The following is a 10227-nucleotide window of genomic DNA, read 5'->3' as shown; positions in this document are numbered from 1 at the left end:
GAGAGAGAGAGAGAGAGAGAGAGAGAGAGAGAGAGAGAGAGAGAGAGAGTGTGTAAACTAGTGTAAACCAGTTTTAATTTAAGAGACCCAACTCTTCTGGCCTCTGCATATAAAACAAACAAAAAAACAAAACAAAGAATTTACTGGAAGTGGCAAGTTTTGGGGATTCACATTTTATGACCTTTTCAGTAAGTTTTGAGAAATTCATGCATTAATACTGTATTTACATCATTCTTACCTCCTTTTTCCCCTTCTAATTTCTCCTGGTTGCCCTACTTCCGTTAAAATTCATGAGTTTTTATTCTTTAATTTTTACTGACATTGAAAGAGACTACTGAGCCCATTCAATGGTGCTTGTGAGTGCATGTGTTGATGGCTGACCATGTAGGATTGGAGAGCCCATTAAGGGGCTCTTCCCTCTCTCTGCACCCCTGTAGGTCTCCATCTAAGTAAGGGTACAGCCTTATGAACCTACCCTACCCACACTGGCATGTCAGCTGCTGTGGTCATTATGCAGCTCTGGTTTAGGCAACAATAATTTAGAGATTTCATGCCTATCACCTCCCTATCATTTCTAGAAGACACTATCTAGCAACAGGCATCTGTGTCCTTTGCCTCTAACCATCTTCCACATCTTGTCTGAAGTTTCCTGAGCCTAAGGTGTAGGGGTTACATAGATGACGTAATAACTGGGGTTAGGCACCCCCCCTTTTTTAAAGCACCAACTTGAATGTTCACAAGGCTTCTCCCTGCTTCTTGTCTCCTAATTATAAACAGAGATTACCTAAAAAACAGTTTTTTACTATCAATCTAGAAATAGAACTAGTGTATGATTCGACTTGACAGGATGATATATTATATCATATTATATCATATTATATTATATCATATTATATCATATTATATCGACTTGACAGGATGATATAGTGTATGATTCGACTTGACAGGATGATATATTATATCATATTATATTATATCACATTATATCATATTATATCGACTTGACAGGATGATATAGTGTATGATTCGACTTGACAGGATGATATATTATACATATTATATCATATTATATCATATTATATCATATTATATCGACTTGACAGGATGATATATTATATCATATTATATTATATCATATTATATCATATTATATCGACTTGACAGGATGATATAGTGTATGATTCGACTTGACAGGATGATATATTAAAAGTGAGTGGTATAATCACATGAAATAGTTCTGTGTCGTCCCGTGCTCATTGCAGATCCTGTCATGATAGCCAAGATACAAAATCTAAATCAACAGAGACATCAAGTGATCAGGATACAGACAAACAGCAGCAGAAATTTCTAATCTCTGCAGCACAATAGTGTGACTAAGAGTTTACTACTAGTAGATTACAACAATTTATTGTATATTTTATAAAGAAACAAAAGGGCAGAGTTCAAAATTCCCAATAGAGAGAAATTATAAAATTTTGAAAATATGGATATGCTAACATTCTGATTTGATCGTTATATGTTACATACACATAATGTTATCATACTGTATCCTATAAATATGTATACTTTGTTGTCAGTTAAAACATTTTTAAGATTTAAATTTTTTTCTAGTATTATTGCTGAAGAAGGTTGCAGAATGAAAGGTACTTTCTGATTTTCCTTTCAAGCTAAATCAAGGCAACTTACCAAGTTAAGTGTGTCACATAAATTCATGTCCAGTGCTACAGTGTTACACTTTATGACAAGATGAGAGTGGCTTGCTTTTCTCACTCATGATTGATCTATCTGTTTATTTCCTGAAAAGTTACAGTATAGCCAAGGTTGGATGCAAACTTAAAAACATCTTTCTCTAGAATGGCTGAGGGCTTACCTGCTTTAAAAGTGCATCTGAGGCATCCTGTTAGATCTCTTCTAAGCAGAGCTCTAAATGCTCACATTCCTTAATCTTTTAGTGCCACCTAGGGTCCGAATTTAGAAAGTGTTTGTGGGAAGCAAATTATAAATATAGTGAGGTCTCCTACTTTCAAATTAATAACTTCATCACTTGATTGTACTTTGCCTTTTGGCTTTAGTTCCTTTAACTGAACAACACTCAGGACAGTAATTTGACAGGACAATATTAGGGATATTTGGACTCTTCAACCCAATAATTGCATGTCTAGAAAATGATGAAGGTATAAAAGCATTTAGTATAGTATTATTTAGAAGAACAAGTAAGTAATTATGAAGCATGATACAACTATGAAATTTTTTATAGGGAAGAAAATCCATTCAGTTGTAATCTATAACTTTTCTCCTTATAAAAAGAAGTTATCAAACCTAAATCAACATATAATTCTACAATATACAATAGCACACCAAAATAATACAATTCATATTCCCCAAAACTAGACAGATACATGCCTGGGAAATAGAATTTCTGAATGGACTAAAGAGAGGTTTTAGTGCTTGACACGCTCTCTAGCCAAGATAAATGATATGAAGTCCTTTACAAAGAAAACACAAATCTCTTCCAACATTACCTCCCACAAACCCTTCTCTCTAACCCCTCCACATTTAATCCTCCAATTCCAGACCCCTCCCATCCATTCATAACTACATATTCTGTTTCTCCTTTTCTAACAAGATCTATCTGTTCCCTCTAGTTCCATACTCTGCACCTACTCTCTGGGGTTCTATGGATTATAACCTGGTTATCACTGACTTAACTGCTAATGTCCACATATAAGAAAATACATATCATACTTGTCTTTCTAGGTCTTGGCTACCTCACTCGTGATGAATGTTTTTCTAGTTCCTTGCCTTTGACTCCAAATTTCAAGGTGTTATTTTAAGACTTTTTTATTAGATATTTTCTTCATTTACGTTTCAAATGTTATCCCCCAAAGCCCCCTATACCCTTCCCCTGCCCTGCTCCCCAACCCACCCACTCCTGCTTCCTGGCCCAGGCATTCCCCTGTATGGGGGCATATGATCTTCCCAAGACCAAAGGCCTCTCCTCCCATTGATGGCCGACTAGGTCATCCTCTGCTACATATGCAACACACATCTGTGTGTGTGGGGGGGCGGGTAGGGTACTGGTTAGTTCATAGTGTTGTTCCTCCTATAGGGTTGCAAGACTTCTTTAGCTCCTTGGGTACTTTCTCTAGCTTCTTCATTGGGGCCCCTGTGTTCCATCCAATAGCTGACTGTGAGCATCCACTTGTTTATTTGCCAGGCACTGCCATAGCCTCACAAGAGACATCTATATCAGGGTCCTGTCAGCAAAATCTTTCTGGCATATGCAGTAGTGTCTGGGTTTGGTGGTTGTATATGGGATTGATGCCCGGGCAGGGCAGGTTCTGGATGGTCTTTCCTTCTGTCTCAGCTCTGAACTTTGTCTCTGTAACTCCTTCCATTGGTTAATGGCTGGATAATACTCCATTGTGTTACAGAAGCTTTGCAGTTTTATGAGGTCCCATTTGTCGATTTTTGATTTTTCAGCACAAGCCATTGCTGTTCAGTTCAGGAAAATTTCCCCTGTGCCCACATCTTCAAGGCTTTTCCCCACTTTCTCCTCTATAAGTTTCAGAGTCTCTGGTTTTATGTGGAGTTCCTTGATCCATGTAGACTTGAGCTTTGTATAAGGAGATAAGAATGGATCAATTCACATTCTTCTACATGATAACTGCCAGTTGTGCCACCACCATTTGTTGAAAATGCTGTCTTTTTTTCCACTGGATGGTTTTAGCTCCCTTGTCAAAGATCAAGTGACCATAGGTGTGTGGGTTCATTTCTGGGTCTTCAATTCTATTCCATTGGTCTACCTGTCTGTCGCTGTACCAGTACCATGCAGTTTTTATTACAATTTCTCTGTAGTACAGCTTTAGGTCAGGCATGGTGATTCCAGCAGAGGTTCTTTTATCCTTGAGAAGAGTTTTTGCTACCCTAGGTTTTTTGTTATTCCACATGACTTTGCAAATTTGCCCTTCCTAACTCAGTGAAGAATTGAGTTGGAACTTTGATGGGGCTTGCATTTTATCTGTAGATTGCTTTTGGGAGGATAGCCATTTTTGCTATATTAATCCTGCCAATCCATGAGCATGGAAGATCTTTCCATCTCCTGAGATCTTCTTTGATTTCTTTCTTAAGAGACTTGAAGTTCTTATCATACAGATCTTTCACTTCCTTAGTTAGAGTCACACCCAGGTATTTTATATTATTTGTGACTATTATGAAGGGTGTTGCTTCCCTAATTTCGTTCTTAGCCTGTTTATCTTTTCTGTAAAGAAAGGCCACTGATTTGTTTGAGATAATTTTATATCCAGCTACTGTACTGAAGCTGTTTATCAGGTTTAGGAGTTCTCTGGTGAAAAGACGTTCTTATCACATTTATAAATTTACATCTATTGAGCAAAACTGTCTTGTTTTCTTCATAAAAAACAGTTATCATGTAGTGGTGTGCACCTTTATTCCCAGAACTCGAGAGGCAGAGGCAGGCAGATATCTGAGTTTGAGGCCAGCCTGGTCTACAGAGTGAGTTCCAAGACAGCCAGGGCTACACAGAGAAACCCTGTTTCAGAAACAAAACAAAACAAAACAAAACAAAACAAAACAAAACAAAACAAAACAAAACAAAGGATCCTTCAACAATCCCGGCAGTTGCCAAGACTATAAGGTTGTTCTCCACAAACTGACAAACAGACATCAAAGTCCGATTGCTAAAGACAGCACCCACACAGCATATTGAACATGGCAATGTTGTGCTGATATCTACTTAGAGGCATCACCTCTGTGTTCTAGCATCTTTGGTACAGAAATGTACCCTGCCGGCTATCAAAATAGAAATATAAACACCCAGCCAGCCACAAACCCTTTGTCTGCAATAGTGTACTGCCTGCAAGATGATTATGGGTGTAACCAACTAGTAACTGATTTGACTTAAGGTCCACTACACTAGATGGAATCGATATTCAACACTGTTTACATGGCAAAGAACTTGATAGCCCAGGGATAGGCAGAGGGGGGAGGGGGGGCATGAAACTGCTCTTAGAAAGAAAGAAAGAAAGAAAGAAAGAAAGAAAGAAAGGAAGGAAGAAAAAAAGAAAGAAAGAAAGGAAGGAAGGAAGGAAGGAAGGAAGAAAGGAAGAAAGAAAGAAAGAAAGAAAGAGAAAGAAAGCATAACTATGTAAAATGACTCTTAGTGCTCTTCTGCTGTACTCATAGATCAGTGCCTTCTTCAGCCATCATCAGAGGAGTTTCCTTTTGTAACAGATAGGAACAAATATAGAAGCATATAGCCAGACAATCTCAGAAAATGACCTTGAAATGCTCATCCCTAAGTGGGATGTCTCCACCAAATCTCTTTTCTCAAACCTCAGAGAAGCCTGAGAAAGAATAGGCAGAAAGAGTTTAAGACCCAGATGGGATGGAGGATAACAGGAGAACAAGGCTCATAGGAACTCATGGAGGCTGAAGCAGGATGCACAGGACCTGCATGGGTCTGTACCACGTCTTCTGTGATAGTTTTATGGCTTCCTGTAAAGTGTTTTATGGGATTCCTGAGTATGTGAACAAGTTAGTCTATGACTGTTGTGCCTTCTCGTAGGCTCTTTTTCTTCTCTTGGTTTGTCTTGCTTGACTTCAATGTAATGGTACATGTTTTATCTTGTTATATTTAAATAAAATCAATTAACAAATGAAGGAAAACCTAGCCACTAGGGTAAAGGTAAACAACTGGACTGTCAATTATACCTGCTGAGAGAAGATGAAAAATCAATTTTCTCCAGCAGAATGACGTTGTGTATATCAACCACTCCAGGGCAGGTTTCATGTTCAGGGGTAGGTGACCAACATATAATGGAATCCACAATGTATGTTTGTGTGTGTGTTTGTGTGTGTATGTGTGATTGGTTACCTTTTAGTCTTTTGTGGGTAGTATTGTATTTTGTTTTCTAGGTTTTTGGGTTTTGTTGTTGTTATTGTTGTTGTATTGGTTTTTTTTTGTTTATTTGTATTTTTTTTTTTAGAATAGGAGGAAGAATATGATCAAAATATATTAAAACTTTAAAAATTGTTTTATATAATAAAAACAGGAAAAAATGAAAAGACTCCATCTTCTTCAAATAAAACACTGTGCCTTGTGCCTCTCTTCTGATTAATGTCCCCTGAATTGTCATAGAGGGGACTGTTGGCTGCACCTCAGCTCTGAATTCTGCCCTGTTATCTGCAAGAACTTTTCACTACCCACAATTCCTTTTCTTCCCCTTTGCATAAGTAGCCTCTTCTCTCAACCATTACCTTTAAGACAAATGGTAGTGAATGGCGTTTTAAATAAACTAGAGAGTTCTTCACTCAAATCCCCATCTCCCACACTTCCGGCAAACTATAAGACTATTCCTTTTGCTTACATTATGGCTGGATTTCTGAATTTTCTTTATTTAACAGCACAAATTTCACACCTTCTGCTTAACCCTGAATTCCTTCTAGTGTGGCACGTGGCTCCATCACCCTGGCAAAACAGCTTTCTAGAAAGTCACTGGTGATTTCTGTGTTGGTAAACATATGGACTAGTCAGGTACAAGCTCACTTGGTATAGTGTTTGGCTATTGTCTTAGTCAGAGTTACTATTGCTGTGGTGAAACACCACAACCAAAAGAGACTTGGGGAGGAAAGGGTTTACTTCTGTCACAGTTCCATGTAACAGTTCATCTTCAAAAGCATTGAGTGCAGGGGCCAGTGCAGGGCCTCAAGCAGGTCAGGAACCTGGAGGCAAGAGCTGATGCAGAAGCCATGCCTGTTCCCTGTTTCTTGCTTGTTGTTCATGGTGTTCTTTTTCTTCTCTTCTTCTCTTCTCTTCTCTTCTCTTCTCTTCTCTTCTCTTCTCTTCTCTTCTCTTCTCTTCTCTTCTCTTCTCTTCTCTTCTCTTCTCTCCTCTCCTCTCCTCTCCTCTCCTCTCCACTCCACTCCTCTCCTCTCCTCTCCTCTCCTCTCCTCTCCTCTCCTCTCCCCTCCCCTCCTCTTTCTTTTTCTTTCTTTTTTTGTGGATATTTTCTTTATTTAAATTTCAAATGTTATCCCCTTTCCTGGTTTTCCCTCCGAAAACCACCCTCCCCCTAGCCCCTCCCCCTAGCCACCAACCCACCCACTCCTGCTTCCTGGCCCTGGCATTCCCCTACACTGGGTCATCGAACCTTCATAGGACAAAGAGCTTCTCCTCCCATTGATGTCCTACTAGGCCATCCTCCATTGCATATGCAGTTGGAGCCATGAGTCCCACCATGTGTGCTCTTTGGTTGCTGGTTTATCCCTTGGAGCTCTGGGGGTGCTGGTTAGATCATATTGTTGTTCCTCCCATGGGGCTGCAAACCCCTTCAGCTCCTTGGGTCCTTTCTCTAGCTCCTTCAATTGGGGATCCTAATCCTCAGGAGATGAAGGCAGGAGCATGAGAAGCTCAAAATCAGTCTTGGCTACGCAGTATGGTGGCCACTGTTGCTCTGAGACACTGCACTTCTGCACTGAGCCTAGCCTGAGCTGAGCTGGCAGAGGGTGGAGCAAGTGGAGTTCAAAAGCTTCTAGAGAGTGCTCTCTTTCCAGGCGGTGTCACAGCTCTTGTGCAACAGAGGCTCTCGGACAATGGAGTTGTCACACACTTTTATTCCTTCTGGATAGGATCTTATCTACGGTTTTGGGTTGGGTCTGACAGAAAGTGCTTCCTATTGGCTTGGTCTGAGATGTTACGGATGCCTCATTGACACGTGGAGGGGCTTGTGAGCACTGCCCCTAGGTGACTGATGGCCACAATTCTCTCTATGTGGGCCTGTGGCTACGAGCCAGAGGCCTGGTGTCAGGAGCAGGCAAAGCTCCTACAATCTCTTCAGTGTCCCCAGGGCTTCATGCCTTAACTCCACCTTACTAGACTTCCTCTCATGTTCTTCTGCCCCACAGAAGAGGGCACTGTATCCCCAGAACTGGAGTTACAGGTGGTTGTTAGCCTCTGCGTGGATGCTGGGGATCAAACCTGGATCCTCTACAAGAGGAACACATGCTCTTCACCGAGGAGCTCTTTTTCCAGACCTCTTAGGTCTTTAATATTTTCCTAGGTTACTTCTTCATAGAAATGGTTTCTATGACCATCTATTTGCAAGTAAATCTTAAACTCTAATTTCATACCCAGGGCATTTCTCTGGGTCGCAGGAAAATACTCTACAACACACACACACACACACACACACACACACATACACACACACAAGACTTCACTATTTTAAGACACTTTGATCTGTTAAACCAAATGTTAACTTATTTTCCTTCCAAATTTCTTCTTTCAGTGCTCTCTTTCCATTCTATAAGTGCCCTCACCAACGATCAGATTATACAACCCAAATATTAAAGGTCTTTTTAAAGAGTTTCCTGTCTTCATGGCATCATTAATTCATCCTCCAACATTATTGATTTTGCTTTGACTTCTCAGATTCATCTTCTGCATCTCTACCATCATACGGATCTAGGTCATTATTATCTCTCAGTGGTCTTACTAGGTTTAATAGTGCTGACCTGTCCAGCAGGTCCAATTATTCGAGGGTCTCGAGGGGACCTTCTCCTAAGAACCAAATGGGGGGAGGGAGAGATGGACACCAAGTGCAGGAGCGACACAGAAGCAGTCTCAGTAGCATCAAGGTGTCACTGTATTCAGCAAGGCTCAAGGCTTAAATGCACAAGCAAAAGGGGAAGTACTTCTCAGCAGGAGGAATGGGACAGCAGAAATGCACAAGCAAAGGAGGAAGTACTTCTCAGCAGGAGGAATGGGACAGCAGAAATGCACAAGCAAAGGAGGAAGTACTTCTCAGCAGGAGGAATGGGACAGCAGAAATGCACAAGCAAAGGAGGAAGTACTTCTCAGCAGGAGGGATGGGGCAGCAGAAATTTTTCTTTTGGCAACTAAATGGGGAAGCAGGAACTTGGTGGTATCAGGGTACATCTTGTGGTCAGGACATCTGGCGCTGACTTAGGGCTGGAACATTCTGTGGTTGTTCTCGGAACGGTGCGTTGGTGGCCCACTTTTGAACCCCTTTTTTTGTTGTCTTGATCCCAATAAGGAGATCAAGACAATAGAGTTGTCTTAATAGCTCCCAACATAGTGCTAATAATTTTACTTTTAATTTCCCAATCTACATACCTTCTCATCTTAATGACCTTGTAAGAAATCCAGTTCAGTATGGAATCAAATCATGCTGCTGTGCCCACATTTTATGTGTGTACTGGGGCTCACAGCTCATGTCCTCATTCTTACTTGGCAGCCGCTTTATCAGCTGTTCCATATCCCCCATTTTCATACTTTTTCTTAGAAGATGTTCCCTGAATATGACAGAGGTGAAAGAATTCTCAATGTGGATAAGCATTCTGGAGGATCCATGTGAATGCCTCAGCCCCAGATGCTCTTGTTTCTCGATTTTCCATTCTTCGCATTCAAGACTCATAACAGGCTATTGCTCAAGGGCTTATGAATATTCATACTTTGAATAGTTTAATTCTTCATATGAATGAATGATTACTGTCAATTCTCTACCATTGAAAAACTTTTTTGTTTTTGTCAAGGATACTATCAATTTTACTATGAGTAAGCACAAGACAGAATATTATCAGACCCTATTAGTTATTAGGGCCATCACATGAAATGGCAGTTTGTGAAATTGTGCAATGACTTGTCCACATCAGATTTGATCAAGTCTAGAGGTCACAAACAATATCTATAATAGGTGGCATGGAGTTGCACACACTGTTAAGTATGGCTCTCATGCAGTAACTCTTTATCTTTGTTAATGTCAATATACTGACTTGGCCCTTTTATGAACCTAGTCTCATTTAGTCATAAAGAATATCTATGATGCCATAAGGATAATTTGAGAAAGAGGCAAGAATGCAAATGAAATAGGTTATAAGGAATGTTAGTTATGTCAAATGATATTTTGCTGGGGTGCACAAGTGAAAGGATGTCTTGTTAAACACATGAAAGAACCAATGAAGTAGTGTAAACAGTGACCCCAGAAGATGAGAGTTGAGCTTTGGTTTGGTTTTCTCTACCTCACTACTCTTTGCTAATGACACTAATGTTTAGCAATAGTTCACCTTACATGCATAGCTCAGCTCCATTTGTCAGGACTCCATAATGAGAAATGCACCAAAGATCTTCTGGTGGTATGTTGCAGTTTCTTGGGGTTTTCCACAGACTCAGGCTAATTGGCAAAA

Source organism: Mus musculus, chromosome 6, assembly GCF_000001635.26.
Source record: "Mus musculus strain C57BL/6J chromosome 6, GRCm38.p6 C57BL/6J".
Lineage (NCBI taxonomy): Eukaryota > Metazoa > Chordata > Mammalia > Rodentia > Muridae > Mus > Mus musculus.
The sequence above is the reverse complement of the archived record's forward strand: the minus strand, read 5'-3'. Positions refer to the sequence as shown.